The 16957-nt window shown below is 36.4% G+C and overlaps 1 long non-coding RNA gene across 1 annotated transcript in view; it reads right to left on the bottom strand.

The window, feature by feature from the left end:
* The window catches only part of LOC114887944, a 145914-nt gene that overhangs the window by 66731 nt on the left and 62226 nt on the right, over window positions 1-16957 (bottom strand). The window contains exon 2 of the long non-coding RNA XR_003791657.1: window positions 5350-5417. This is a non-coding gene — a long non-coding RNA (uncharacterized LOC114887944). The remainder of the gene's footprint in view (window positions 1-5349; window positions 5418-16957) is intronic.

Genomic DNA, 16957 nt, shown 5'->3' on the forward strand with positions numbered 1-16957 from the left:
GGAAGGAAGGAAGGGGGGAAGGAAGGAAGGGGGGAAGGAAGGAAGGGGGGAAGGAAGGAAGGAAAACTTGTATAAAAGGATGCAGTGCAGTGTTTCACAGTTCAAAATTATGCAAAAACCAAATGTACACTTCTCACCTGCTTACCATGCAAGTTTGGGGATACAGTTCTTCAACAAACAACAGGTTTATTGATTATAAAGATTCCAGTAGAGATTTTTAGCCAATGTGTGCTGTTTTTGTGAAGAAGAAAAAAAAGTAATTTGGAATTGAGCCACCTTTATTTTAAGTTCCCTAGTCAATATGTTGCCACAGCAACCAAAGTTCTTGTTATCCAGGAAAAGACAGATGTCTTTGCTTCAATCAGGATGCAAAGCTTGAAGAAGGAAAAAAGAAAAAAGAAAAAAAAAAAAAAGCAATGAAAATTCATCATTTCCTGATTTGAAATGTGAATTGCTCTGAGTTGGCTTTCAGCCATAGCCCTTATCCACAGTATCCTTCAATATGTATTCAAGTCCCTCAATATTGCAATACTTCATTTTCATTAATTAAATAATTACATCAAATGTTGTCTCATGATTCATTCGAATGAGTTCATTGCCAAAAACAGTTATTATTAAATTTCAAGTAGTTCATATTATTGTGCCATGTATTGACAAATATGATGTTTAACTTTACTTAGTAAGAGTGGTTGTGTCCACAGGAAGAAAACGATGGGAACCACGAAAGGAAAGCATAGAGTGAGGACCAGAAAGCCACCTATGTTTTTAATTAACTGTTTGGCTACATGTGCTTTTTCCTTCTCACCCTTGAAGTTTTACTAAAAAGAAGGTTAAACAATTTATGGATGTTTAGACTAACAAGGGAAAAAAAGGAGACAATAGCAGACTAGATATGACAACAAATTTTTGAAGATGAAAAACAAATAGAATAGTAAGTGAATTAACAAAATAGAGAAAGTTTCGATCGAGCTGTCTGGACAGGAGGATACTGAACAGCCGTGAGTAAATTTACATGGAATTACAGATAGACTTAGGTTCAAGGTCTACAGAAGGCAGAGTGTGAAGACAGAAAATCAAGAGATTGGTTGAAAAATCTGTTTCAAGAAAAGCCAAAGTATTTAGCCCCTTTTCACCTACTGTTTGTGCATGGGGTAGGCAGGACTTACACTCCTGAGACTAAGATACCAGACAGATTCAGTTGAGAGGGAGGGGGGCCCAGGTCTCAAAGTAGGAAGTTTAATTAAAAGTTTGCATATTCTATACTACTCTACAATTTTTTTAAATTTATCGGTATTTTAATTAATCAACTTTATTTTTCAGGACAGTTTTAATTGTACAGGAAAGGTGAGCAGAGAGTTCCCATGTATCTTCTCTAAACACTGTTTCCTCTTTTATTAACTGCTTGCTTTAGTGTGGTACTTTGTTACAATTGATAAGCCAACATTGATACATTTTTATTAGCAGGAAGCCATAGTTTACACTGTCTCTTTTTTTTTTTTCTTTTTTCTTTTTTCTGACGTACGCGGGCCTCTCACTGTTGTGGCCTCTCCCGTTGCCGAGCACGGGCTCCGGATGCGCAGGCTAAGTGGCCATGGCTCACAGGCCCAGCCGCTCCGCGGCATGTGGGATCTTCCCGGACTGGGGCACGAATCTGTGTCCCCTGCATCAGCAGGCGGACTCTCAACCACTGCACCACCAGGGAAGCCCACACTGTCTCAGTTTTTTGGGTTGTTCTGTTCTGTGGTTTTTGACAAATGCATAATGTCATGTGTCTACCATTAAAATATCATTCGGAATAGTTTCACTGCTCTGAAAATCCCCTGTGCTTCACCTATTCATCCCTCTTCCCATATTATTCCACGTGAACTTCTGCCAACCACTGATCTACTTACTGCTCTGTAGTACTACCTTAAACAGTACGTCATACAGTCAGAATTGTACAGTATGTAGCCTTTCACAATGGCTCTGTTCACTTAAAGAACAAGTCCAAGCAGACTAGGTAAAGTGAAAATATACATGTTGATACTGGAAGAAGGCTTTAAGGAAGAAAATGTGACAATTTTGGATACTGATTCAAGCCAACAATATCCCACACAGGTCGATATGTCCTGGGAGCAGATGCCCCAAACAGGTCAGAACCAGGGGCTTTATTAATTCTGTCCCTGTATTTATCACTTACGTATGTCTCAGCTACTCTAATGATTTAAATTTTCCCTGTGGTAAAGAAAACTAATATCAGGAGAAATACTTTAGATTTTCCAGTTATTCAAATATATTTTCTCATCTGATCTTCACAAGCCGCATTATCCAAGGGACAGTCTCAGTTAGGGGTGCAATCCACAACCACTGAGTAGAGCAGCAGCTCAAGGTGCACCAAAGGGTTGGATCTCATCCATGAGTCTTGTGTTTTCAGTAACTGAGTTAAACAGTACAAATGTTCAGCTCATCACAGCAGAACATATTTCTTGGAACTATTTTTTTGGATGACTGATTTTTTCACATAAAAAGTACAACGATTCCTTCCCAGAATATTTGAATATTCATTTCATTTTTTATAACTGATTCTATATAATAAACTGTAAAGTTCATCACTATACATAATCATATGTATAGCCTCAAAGTTCACAACACAGTAAATCAGCTGCTTTTTAAATGCTGGAATGTATCTGTATTTTTATGGCAATAATTAAATTACCATTTGGCTATATTTTATCACATATGGTACACTTAAATAGTTAAGCAATATTAGTCACCTGTTTTGTATTACACTTGTATTACTTATTATACAAAATATGTTACATAGATCATACTTTGTTTTGACTATCGAAAAACTATGCCCACTATGTTTAGTGCCATAACCTAGTAATTCCACAAGAGTTCCGGAGTCCCCTTGGGAATTCCTCATATTGATACGACATCCTTAATTGTCAGAATCTACATTTGGATATCTATGATTTTGCTAAAAAATATGTAGAAACCCGTGTAGCCAAGCAATTATCCCTTTGGCTATTCATCAGAGGAGTCTCAGGAGACTAAGCATTTCTATTCTAGGGCTGGAATGATTTACCCTTTGAAAGAAATGTAAGGAAATAAAATAAGCTCAAAATTGACTTTCAGACTATTACTTTGAAAGGAAATGTTACCTACATAGAAGACCTTTAGTGAAACAACTAAATGCCTATTTAACATTTGTAACATGTTAGGAGCCATATTATTATCTATATAAAGAGTTGAAAGGTATCTCCTAAGACTCCCTTGAGTCACAACACTGTCAGCAGAATCCAATGAAAACCTGTTCTGTTTTAAAGAATTGCTCCTAGAAAGACTATTCAAGAAATTCTTCTTAAAGAAATCGGTCAGATGATTATGATGATCTAATCTATGACTCAATCTGTTTTTTGATCATTACTAAAAATGAACTAATGGAAACAAATGTGAATGATTACCAATCTGCATGGAGTTTGAATGGACCTGGAAGACCATTATTGAGTAACTGTTCAGACTTCTGATTTTCCACGAATTCATCTTAAGTTGCTGCCTCAAAATCTATTTTCTCAAAATCCATCCTGTGGGAAGATTAAGGAGACATAATTTTCCCTATTTCTCCCACTATGTACACCAAAGACCCTGGCATTGTTATTTAAAGCAAACATAGGAGAAAAAAGGCAGAACAGCTAGGGACCTTGGGACCCAAGGAATGACATGATGATGAGTTTCCTGAGTTATCTTTTTGCTTCATATGTGGCAGACTTGGAGCTGAAGAAAGTGGCAACTGAGAAATGCCAACAGACACAAGAAAAAAAAAAAATTCTGCTCTCCCTAATGAAAAAAAAAAAAACAGGGTAGCCCACTCAGAGAGATACTTTTAAGACAGTAACTGTTCTACTCAAGGCAAACATCACAGGAAAAATGAAGGCCTCATCCCCATCTGCACCAGCAAGGGCAGAGTGGCGGCGGCAATGAGGTGTCCTCCCTCCACCAGCTGGGACGGTGTCAGAAAAGGCTGAATGGAGGCTTAGGACTTTCACAAGCTCCCAGAGATAATGGGGCCACCCCTCCATGGTATCAGTGGAGGGCTGGGGAGCCAGACTTCTGCCTCTGCCCAGCAGTAACAAGGAACCCTCTGCTCATGTGTTGTTAGACTGAGTGGGGAATCCAGATTTCTACCTTCATCTGGCAGTAAAGAGACTTCACTGATTTCCCCTCTCCCTCTGTCCCTGCCAGGATAATGTCAAACAAACAAACAAACAAAAAAGTCAGCTAAAACAGAGGCTAAATAAGATGCAGAGTTTCATAATACAGTTCCAAAAATTCCCAAATATCAATCAAATGTCACTTGCTACACAAAGAACCAGGAAAATCTCAGGGGAAAAACAACCATCAGTAGAGGAGAAACACTGAGAAGACAGAGATGTTAGAATTAACTGAGAAAGACTTTACAGCAACCATTATAAAATCGATTCAACAAGCAATTTTGAGTGTGTTTAAACCAATCAGAAAACATAAAAGCTTCGTAAAGAAACAGAAAATCTCAGCAAAGAAACGGAAGTTAAAAAGAAGACCAAATGAAAATTTAGAACAGAAAAATATAATGACTGAAATAATAAAACTCAATGGATGAGCTCAACAACCAGATGAAGGTGGGAGATGAATCAGTAAACTTGAATGTATCGATAGAAATTAGCAAATCTGGACAAGAGAGAGAAAATAAACGAAAAAAAAGAAAAAAGAAGAAGAAGAAAAGAAATAGACAAATGATAAGAGCCACAGGGGACTTGTGGGAATATAACAAAGGATCTAACATTTGTGCCATCAGAGACCCAGAAGGAGAGGATGAAGAGGAAGGGGCTGCAAAGTATGCAAATACATGGCAGAAAGATTTCTGAATCTGGCAAAAGAAATAAACCTACATATTCAAGAAGCTGAGTGAACTACAAACAGAATAAACCCAAAGAAACACACCAAGACACAACATATTCAAACTTCTGAAGATAAAGACAAAGAAACATCTTAAAAGCAGTGGAAAAAAAAAAACCCTCCATGTTATCTAGAGGTGAAAAACAGTGGATTTGAATGTGGGTTTGTGATAATGAACTTTATTTCTTATTTCTATTTTTCTATATATTTTTTTCATTTTCTTTAAAACAAGCATTTGAATTCTGTAAAGGAAAACAATTAAAATTTAAGTAGTGCTAATCTTTTTTTCTCTCTAATTCTTCAAGAGCTGAAAGAAGTGAACTGTCAACCCAGAATTCTACATCCAGTGAAATATTTTGCAGGACTCTAGGGAGAATCAAGATGCTCTCAAATGAAGAAAAAAATAAGAGAAATTGTCACCATCAGACTTACCCTGCACATCAGATCCTAATAATCTGACTCAGATGTTTTCTCCACAATTCTGACCCAAAAAGGTCTACCTAAACATAGGAAAGAGTGAGAAATCATGAACACTTTAAATCTTTTATACAGCACTACTGAACTGATTGTACACACTATTTATGTTGAAATTAACAATAATGTTTTCTAACATAGGTTTTGTCACTCTCATTTAGTCTTTTCAGTATAATCATGAAATATGTCAATAGCCCTTCCTGATAACTTACAGATGGCTACCCAGATCAGATAAATCTCTGGAACCAACAAAGATTACAATCTAAGACCCAGAGTAGACAGAAACAGTTAAACCTTAGACAGAGTCACCTCATCATATCAGAATGAAACACCTTTTCTACAGATTTAAAAATTAGAATGAAAAAAAAAATTAGCACTATTTAAATTTGGTTTTGTGGTAATGGACTTATTTCTATTTTTTTTTAACATCTTTATTGGTGTATAATTGCTTTACAGTGGTGTGTTAGTTTCTGCTTTGTAACAAAGTGAACCAGCTATACATATATCCCCATATCCCCTCCCTCTTGCATCTCCCCCCCACCCTCCCTATCCCACCCCTCTAGGTGGTCACAAAGCACTGAGCTGATCTCCGTGTGCTATGCAGCTGCTTCCCACTAGCTATCTATTTTACATTTGGTAGTGTATATATGTCCATGCCACTCTCTCACTTCATCCCAGCTTACTCTTCCCCCTCCCTGTGTCCTCAAGTCCATTCTCTACCTCTGTGTCTTTATTCCTGTCCTGCCCCTAGATTCTTCATTCTATATTTTTCAAAAACCCAAGCATTTGAATACCGTAAAGAAAAAAATTTAAACATTGTCTAATTTGGTAAATATGATTATGCCACCCATCCTCAGACTCAGATTCTAATGTAGGTAATATGTGATGTGTAAGTAAGTATTTGGCAATGCACAGTAAGAGTTTGGGAAATCTGCCTACAATGTGATAATCTCCTTAGGATGTCTCTTCTTCACGGAGAATAAACTCTTTATTCTTTAATTTTTTCTTATAAATCCTCTTCCATCTGTTATTTGTCTGCCCTTCTCATACTATTCTCCTTGATAATTTCACGAGCTTTGTCTTTCTTTCTTATAATATAATCCTAATATTTTATCTACTGTCTCTCGCAAATATACGTGTGTGGGTATATGTAGATGTCTATGTGTGTTTGTAATGTGTGTATATATATGTATTTGTACGTACATATGTGTACTTGTGTGGGTTACATCTATGCGTATGCCTGTGCCTGTATGTGTGTGTGAGTCTGTGTGTGTGTAGTTACGTGTGTGTATTGATTACATATGTGTTTGTGTGTTTAAGTGTGTATATTTGTTTTTATCTATCCATCTATCTACCTCTAAACTTATATGTCTTCTTGTCTACCTACCTAATTACCTCCCACTTAACTCCCTATAGTCCAAAACAACAATCACTTCACACCTTTTAGAATATTGTTTCACTTAACAAATTCAAATAACTCTCTTATCAAAAATATATGCCCAAGGATTCTTCAATATACACAAATCAATCAATGTAACGAACCATATTAACAAATTGAAGGAGAAAAACCATATTATCATCTCAATAGATGCAGGAAAAGCTTGCGACAAAATTCAACGTGCATTAATGATAAAAAACCCTCCAGAAAGTAGGCATAGAGGGAACTTACCTCAACATAATAAAGGCCATATATGACAAACCACAGCCAACATAATTCTCAATGGTGAAAAACTGAAACCATTTCCTCTAAGATCAGGAACCAGACAAGGTTGTCCACTCTCACCACTATTATTCAACATAGTTTTGGAATTTTTAGCCAAAGCAATCAAAGAAGAAAAAGAAATAAAAGGACTCCAAATCGGAAAAGAAGTAGTAAAGCTGTCACTGTTTGCAGATGACATGATACTATACATAGAGAACCCTAAAGATGCTACCAGAAAACTACTAGAGCTAATCAATGAATTTGGTAAAGTAGCAGGATACAAAATTAATGCACAGAAATCTCTTGCATTCCTATACACTAACAATGAAAAATCTGAAAGAGAAATTAAGGAAACACTCCCATTTACAACTGCAACAAAAAGAATAAAATACCTAGGAATAAACCTACCTAAGGAGACAAAAGACCTGTAAGCAGAAAACTATAAGACACTGCTGAAAGAAATTAAAGATGATGCAAACAGATGGGAGAGATATACCATGTTCTTGGATTGGAAGAATCAACACTGTGAAAATGACTGTTCTACCCAAAGTAATCTACAGATTCAATGCAATCCCTATCAAACTACCACTGGCATCTTTCACAGAACTAGAACAAAAAATTTCACAATTTATATGGAAATGCAAAAGACTCCAAATAGCCAAAGCAATCTTGAGAAAGAAAAACGGAGCTGGAAGAATCAGGCTCCCGGATTTCAGACTATACTACAAAGCTACAGTAATCAAGACAGTACGGTACTGGCACAAAAACAGGAATATAGATCAATGGAACAAGATAAAAAGCCCAGAGATAAACCCACACACATATCGTCACCTTATTTCTGATAATGGAGACAAGAATATACAGTGGAGAAAACACAGCCTCTTCAATAAGTGGTGCTGGGAAAACTGGACAGCTACATGTAAAAGAATGAAATTAGAACACTCCCTAACACCATACACAAAAATAAACTCAAAATGGATTAAGGACCTAAATGTAAGACTGGACACTATAAAACTCTTAGAGGAAAACATAAGCAGAACACACTATGACATAAATCACAGCAAGATCATTTTCGGCCCACCTCCTAGAGAAATGGAAATAAAAGCAAAAATAAACAAATGGGACCTAATGAAACTTAAAAGCTTTTGCACAGCAAGGGAAAACATAAACAAGATGAAAAGACAACCCTCAGAACAGGAGAAAATATTTGCAAATGAAGCAACTGACAAAGGATTAATCTCCAAAATTTACAAGCAGCTCATGCAGCTCAATATTAAACAAAAAACAACCCAATCCAAAAATGGACAGAAGACCTAAATAGACATTTCTCCAAAGAAGATATACAGATTACAACAAGCACATGAAAGGATGCTCAACATCACTAATCATTAGAGAAATGCAAATCAAAAACACAATGAGGTATCACCTCACACCGGTCAGAATGGCCATCATCAAAAAATCTACAAACAATAAATGCTTGAGCAGGTGTGGAGAAAAGGGAACCCTCTTGCACTGTTGGTTGGAATGTAAATTGATACAGCCACTGTGGAGAATGGTATGGAGGTTCCCTAAAAAACTAAAAATAGAACTACCATCTGATCCAGCAATCCCACTCCTGGGCATATACCCTGAGAAAGCCATAATTCAAAGAGACACATGAACCCCAATGTTCACTGCAGCTCTATTTACAATAGCCAGGACATGGAACCAACCTAAGTGTCCATCGACAGATGAATGGATAAAGAAGATGTGGCACATATATACAATGGAATATTACTCAGCCATAAAAAAAATGAAATTGAGTTATTTGTAGTGAGGTGGATGGACCTAGAGTCTGTCATACAGAGTGAAGTAAGTCAGAAAGAGAAAAACGAATACCATATGCTAACACATATATATGGAATCTAAAAAAAAAAAAAAATGGTTCTGAAGAACCTAGGGGCAGGACAGGAATAAAGACACAGAGGTAGAGAATGGACTTGAGGACACGGGGAGGGGGAAGGGTAAGCTGGGATGAAGTGAGAGAGTGGCATGGACATATACACACTACCAAATGTAAAATAGATAGCTAGTGGGAAGCAGCTGCATAGCACACGGAGATCAGCTCGGTGCTTCGTGATCACCTAGAGGGGTGGGATAGGGAGGGTGGGAGGGAGACACAAGAGGGAGGGGATATGGGGTATATGTTTTATTTATAGCTGATTCACTTTGTTATAAAGCAGAAACTAACACATGATTGTAAAGCAATTATACTGCAATAAAGATGTTGAAAAAAATATATATATGTATATATATATGCCCAACACCTAAAATACACTAGGGACAATGCCAGTTACTGTAATTACAAAGTTTAAACTGTACAGTTTCTGCCCTTAAAAATCTTTTCTGTTCTTAAAAAACACTTTTAGTAAATTGAGATTCTGGATATACAACTAAAATGTAATTTATTTTAGTCATTGAACCAAAATTATGTGATTGTATCTAAAATTTCTAAACATTTTATTATAAAAATGTTTAAATTCCTTAGTCTTGCACATCGAGTTTTAATAATCTGACTCAGGTGTCCTTTCCAGTGTCCACTGCCCTGCCCTAATGACTTCTGACATCTAACTCTGTTCTAGTAGACCTGAGTAATTCACTATTTCATAAATATTCATGCCTCGTCAATTGCCTCAAAATGTTGACCATGTTATTCTTTTTTGGCCTATATCTTCTCTCTCTTCCAATTTCTTTCCTTTGTTTTGTTTTGTTTTGTTTTTTACTATATATATCAATTCACTAATATATACATTTAAAGATTTTTTAATTTTATATTGGAGTAGAGTTGATTAACAATTGTGTTGTTTTCAGGTGTACAGCAAAGAGATTCAGTTATACTTACACATGTATCTATTCGTTTTCAAATTCTTTTCCCATTTAGGTTATTACAGAGTACTGAGCAAAGTTTCCTGTGCTATACAGTAGGTCCTTGTTGGTTATCTGTTTTAAATATAGCAGTGTGTAAATGTCAGTATCAAAGTTTTTTGGTTTTTTTTTTGTTGTTGTTTTTTTGCGGTACGCGGGCCTCTCACTGTTGTGGCCTCTCCCGCTGCGGAGCACAGGCTCCAGACGCGCAGGCTCAGCGGCCACGGCTCACGGGCCCAGCCGCTCCGCGGCATGTGGGATCTTCCCGGACCGGGGCATGAACCCGTGTCCCCTGCATCGGCAGGCAGACTCTGAACCACTGCACCACCAGGGAAGGCCAGTATCAAAGTTTTAATGCCTTAATCTGAACCACCTTTCCACACTAGCATAGATTCCACCTGTAACCTCCACTTCCCTAATCACCTTCCTTCAGCTGGCATGTCAGTGCCTATCACGGTGTTAGGCACTAGGGATACAGCCATTGACAAAAGGGACACTGTTCCCACCCACATGGAGTTTAGGACCCAGCAGTAAAGGAGGATAGTTAACAAATTGTTTAAAATAAATAACTGACAAAGAGTGCAGAAGCGCTGTGAAAGCAGACACAGAATACTATGGACGCTTGTGGCAAACATGGTCCAGTTATTTACGTGGAGGAACATTGCTGGATGGCAAATTCTTTGAGAGGAGAGACTACATGTCTGTGGCACCTCCAGGGTACCTTGTATACACAGAAGGCATTCAAATAATATTTACTAGATGGATAAATAACTTAAAATATACTTAAAGTATTTACTCAATTCATAGTAATAAGAAACTGAAAAGGCTGATCATATTAGAATGCTTTTCATTCTACATAACAGTGATGTAGCAAGCAAATATTGATAACTAAGATTCTAATAGAACTTTACCATATCCTCTTTATTTCAGTCAATGGATGTTCTTAGTAGACCATATAAAGACACAGAAATCAAACTGTGATTTTAGAAGATAACCATAATTGTTGTTCTGTGACTTCAGGAATAAACCATTTATTCTAAAATAACAAAGATGCTCAGTGAATGAAAAAGCTTGATGAGTGCATTAACATATTAAAATTATTCTGGGGGTAGAAAAAAATCCCACTAATTAAACAAACATCACAACCTCACCAGTGCTTGGCTATCCATTAGACCAGAAATCTCTCTGGATGCAATCTCAACCAACATATACAAAGTGCTGCTACTTTGAGACATCATTATATTTCTGAAAATCTACTCCAATTTCAACTTATTATATTGTATTCCATATCTTGTCTTAATTTTAATACAGGAAAAAATCGGGTTCAAGGATTTATTTTTTCTAAAAGATTTTATACAATCACTGCCTGAATTTAATGAAAGTCATTTATAAAGACTGCTATCATTTGAGCTAGGCTGAAATAATAATGACAATATACTAGCAGATGGATAGAGCAGTTTAATCACCAGACTAGTAATAATTCGATTTCCCAAATCCAATGTTTCAAAATATGGATGTATTCATTGATAACTTAAGTGTGAAGTAAAGAGAACATGGAACCTTAGAGAATAGTTATTTTCAAGGGTTTAGTTATTATGTGACTTCAAGTAAATATGTACTTCTACCCATTCCCCTCAAGCTCTTCTCAGATTATTTCCATGTATTTTATCAAACAGTTAAAACACTGGATCTGAACCCCATCCAACAGATCCTACTATTTTCACTCAGTCTATTTTTTTTTCAGTATGTTAAAATTACTGAAGAGAAAAGAATTTTGATAGGAACTGAAACATAACAGGAACTTTTGATTTCATGTTTCCTAAGTAAGTTATCTGAGGTCCTTGAAGCCAAGAAATTTGTATTTTTCATTTTTTAGGATTTATGAATTTACGGTTTTGAAAAAAATGACGGAAAGAAGGCAAACAATACAGAAAAGTACAAAACATATGGGAAAATATCTGTACAAATCCTATCACTTGTAAATTACTATAATCATCTTACTATGAATAGCATTTCAGGCGTATCTCCAATTTACTGTGTATAAATAGAAGGATATACAAATGAAAGGGAAGATGGACAGCAGATATTGGCTGGGTGGGTAGATGGATGGGTGGAGGGGCATGGTATTATAAAACCAATATTATATTATTTTGTCATTATAGTGAAAAAATAAATTTTACTTAAATTTTATTGTATTTAAATTCACAGAAGAAAGAGAAACAACTAAAAACAAAGCAATTCCCAAACTTTAGATGAATATTCTTTCAGAATGAGATATCCTCTTAACCATTATGAAGTTAAAGTCATTTTAACTACATTTATTTTATACATTATTTTACTTCCTATTATAAAATATTAAGATATTAACACTATTTATTAATGAAATTTGTTAGTTATGTTCTTATTTTTATATTATCAAAGTTTCAAATATTTATTTTTCTTTTTTAAAATTGTAATTCCAACCAGTATTTAGTCTTGATTCTGTTTTTTAATGGAGTCAATGCTCACCACCAGCTCCTTTACCATACCATCCTGTTTCTGATGGCTTTATTTGTATGTTCCCTTTTGAGGCAAGATTTCACTTTTAGGTAGTATCAATGCCAGTATAGCCTAGTTTAAGATGCCACTAAAAAAAAAATCAACCATCAATGTGTTAACATCACAAAGTTTATTTCTTGCATACACTGAATATTCCGTGCATATCATTCAGAGATCTAGTCTGATGGAGGCTCCACATCAGTACTTCCCTTCATCATCATTGTGGCATAAGAACAAGATGATAGTGAGTAATGCAGTGGCTCCGAAGAGAGATACATGTCATTTCCACTCACACAGAAAGGGAAGTCCAATTCTAATACATACATACCGGAGAAGAACTGGAATATAATCATTCTCCATACACCTTGGCTTATTCCACTTTGAAGTTCTTCCTTTTCCATTGTATGTTGTACCTGTACTTTCAACTTTGAGAAGAGTCTTGGTAGACCTTTTTAAATTCTGGAGGCTACGTGTTCTACATTTGAGTGTGATTTTTGACCCAGTTTTCAAACTTTCCAATCTTAGGATACTGAACAAGAAAATGCTTTGGAGCACATTCAGTGTTCAGTGAGTTACACCTTCACCAAGTCTTCATGAACCAATAAGCAGCTATAGTGTTCAAAGCCTTCTTCATCAACCCCTGAAATACTTCTGTGCCTTACGGAGGATTAATGGCTGACAATGGTATGCCAAATAATCATGTAAGCTAAAATGCCTATCACATGCTATATTTTATCTGATCTACATATCCACAAATTTGGATGTGCACCACATCACTCCTATCAAGAAGTAGCATATACAAGATTGGACCCAAGCAGGCCCTTGAAACACAGGCATATTGGATGAGCAGGTGGAACAGGTTCACAAGGCACTTGCTCCTGCTGCATTAACTCCTTATCCACAGTCACTACCTGTGGCCCCACAACCCACCCTCATGTCTTCATGATCACTTCCCAGTATTCACCAGAGATAGACAGCTGCAGCATGACAGTCCCTCAGCAGTGGTCTTGAAAGACAGTAGAGTGAAGGAACAAATTCCTTCTGAGCAGAAATGATGATATGTGACTGATTTCTCACTTCATCTGAGCTGGATTTACATCAATTATATCAATTTTGAGGGAGTGGCTAACTATTATTTCAGATATCCAGGGACACAGAAGGAATGAGATTAGAGGATGGCTGTCATAGAAGTCCAGAGAATTATATGTGGATAGGATCTTTGAATGGGCATAGAGTGTGAGGATATTTGTGTCTCATGTAATGTTCACCAATGGGCATCCACTCTAGAGGAGACTCTTATCAATCCTATGGAAAAATGTCCTTTGCTGTGAGTGTCAATCTTTCTTGTTCCTTAGCTAGTCCAATGCTTGCTCAATGGGCTAATGTACAAACTGACCGTGAAGGCACAGATAGAGATTATGTATGGGTATGCAAATATTGATTTCCTCTTGAAAAGAAGATGTGGCTACTACCAACCTTACCAGTAGTGGAAATCAACACCAAGCCCCTATTTCCTTCAGGGCATCAGTCAGCCACTTGGTGGCAGTTTTATTTATTGGACATCTTCCATCATGAAAATGTCAGCGCTTTATCCTCACTAAACAGACACTAACGACATGTATTTGACTTTTATGCTGTCACTGCTTCTGCTAACCCTATCATCCATGAATTTGCTGAATGCTTTTTCAAGTCTTAGTAGTTTCCGATATAGAATCTCATTTTCCACCAAAAGCTGTGAAGCAATGAATTTCTTATATGGTGTTTATCCAGCCAGTAGCTGGCCTGAGAAAATGTTGAATTGTCTGCTGAATACTCGAACATGGTACAGTCTGGGTGGTAGCATCTTGAAGGCTTGGTCCTTCAAGACATGATATATTTTTAAAATCAGCACATGATATACAGTATTATTCCTCCTGTGATCAGAATCCACTGTTCCAAGGATGTCTATAGCCATAAATCCAAGTGACCTTTTCATAAAGCATTTCATCTTCTCATTGATCTTTGTCTTCTGTTGGCAGGGAATATGCCAAGAGGAACACTTGTACCAGGGGTGTAATGGCCACTACATTGAACTTGAATTTGAGACTCCCACCTGGTCATTTGGGGATTATCATGTCACTGAGACAACAGGAAAAGAGAAAGTTTACTGTATTGGCTAAAGCCTTAATCCTGATTAGCCTGGAAAGTAAGGCTGTGGCCAGAAAATGGGATTAAGAAAAAAGACGCATGTCAGAAGACCTCAGAGGTACTGTTTTATATTTGTTTTATTCGTTTTATTTTGCAAATTTTCTAATCTACATAGAATACTACAATAAACATCCACATTCCTTCATCCATATTTATCAAATGTTAATATTTCACTGCATTTCTTCTATCATCTCTCCATAGGTGATAGATGATAAACAGATAGATAATAGATGATGATAGATAGTTTTCTGCTAAGTCATCTGGAAATTGCAGATGTTGTTGCCCCCTTAATACTAAATACTGTACCAGTTACCTCCTAAGAACTATAACTTTGTCCTACACAAACACAATGCCATTATCACCCTTAATATATCATCCATATTCAGAATTTTCCCGCTGTCCCCAAAATAAAGCTGTAAACTAGTAAAGAGTCTTAAGCAGTGAGTCTAGCTGTACTCTATCTACTTCTAGAGGAAAGCAGAAGAGGCTAGAAACAGACCCCTGCAAGATCTCAGAAATTCGTTCTTAAATCCCCAGTCCAGGATAAGATCTTAAAATGAAATTGTGGTCTTTTCTTCAATGCAGAGACATTATAAATATTGCAGATACCAAGTAACTGAGCTGAGGGAAAATGTTTCAGATCCTGCTGGGAATCCTGTCTTATTTCCTCTTATGTCCCCAAGCTCACCATTTCCTATTCCCATAAAAACAGAAAGCAACTAGAATTTTTTTTCCAGTTTCTTTCACAGGTGGGGAGGTGGGAGCAGTGCCAATCAAACCCCTACATTCATGCAGCGAACTTGGCCCACATCCACCGTCTCACACAGAACACTTACTTCCCGTGACCCTGGAGGAGCACCTTCCTTACTACTGCAAGGTGCTGGTAGTACAGCACACCCATGAATTCATCTTGCTCATATATATTTCTATTTCATTTATGGCCATGGAGATTTTTGTGTTATGCTTGACCTCATCTAAGAGATTTTGGTTTTCCTTTCCATACTTCATGTATTATCATTATGGGTCTGTCACAGAAAATATAACATTGAGGCATAAACTATACACAATATCTTCATTGGAAGTAATTACCAGGACCACCACATATGGTTACATATTGTTGTGCAGTTTCTGTAAAGCACAAGAGAACCTAGATTAAGATTTGCAGAGGCAAAAATCTGGCCTGATGCTTCACACCAAGTTGTGTGCCTTGTGAGGGGCTGCGTGCAACCATAAGAAGTGGCACCTTTTTCTAATTCACACTAAGGAATTATTTGCTTACCAAGATATATACCCATAGATGTGTGCCTCTTGAGAGGGGTATCTTTTCCCTAGTTCACAGAAAGGCAAGCTATGGGCTTACAATATTCTTGGTTATTTATTCATGCAAAAACCTTTCCTGAGGATTCTGGAAAGGTAGAGATAGAGTTCTTCAATCCCTACATAAAGTCAGTAGAGAAACTAGATGGAAAAACCAAAGTCCTTATGTTAAAAGGGTCAATTCAACAAGAAGATATAGCATGTATACATCTAACAAGAGAACTTCGTATTACATGAAGCATTATAGGGTTGAATGCACAATTGGAGACTTCAACACTCCTCTCTCAGTGCGCCAAAGAATAAGTAGACAACACATTGAACAAATTGGCATTAGGTAACATCACCCTAATGTTATAATTTGGGTAGTGATTACAAGTTGTGCAACCTAAAATAATTAATGAAGCTACATATTTATTTTGTATAGCTTTATATTTTTGTGTTTCATTTTATAATATAGATGTTGAAGCCAAAGAACGAGTAAAACAAAATAGTTCCTGAGAATCTGTTATGGATAAGCCTTGTTATAACCACCGAGGTACAAAGTTGATTAAAATGGTCAGTCTTTGAGTTGGTGGATGAATAAATATTTATATTTAAATATAATTTAAAAACAGTGGAGGTGTTAATTATCTTGATCTTGGTAATTATCACATTGTGCACCTTAAATATATGCAACATTTATCAAAAACATAAATAAATAAATTTTAAAAATGATCTGGTATATATACAACTGTGGAAATGCTCTGTTATCAGAGAACTTAATCCAGGCTCAGGTATAGAGTCTTTATTTTTTTAAATTTTATTGAAGTACAGGTGATTTACAATGTTATGTTAATTTCTTCTGTACAGCAAAGTGACTTACTTAGACATATATACATGTTCTTTTCCATTATGGTTTGTCACAGAATATTGACGATA

The sequence above is a fragment of the Monodon monoceros genome, unplaced genomic scaffold (assembly GCF_005190385.1).
Source record: "Monodon monoceros isolate NGI ecotype Baffin Bay Population unplaced genomic scaffold, NGI_Narwhal_1 Super_Scaffold_8, whole genome shotgun sequence".
Taxonomy (NCBI): domain Eukaryota; kingdom Metazoa; phylum Chordata; class Mammalia; order Artiodactyla; family Monodontidae; genus Monodon; species Monodon monoceros.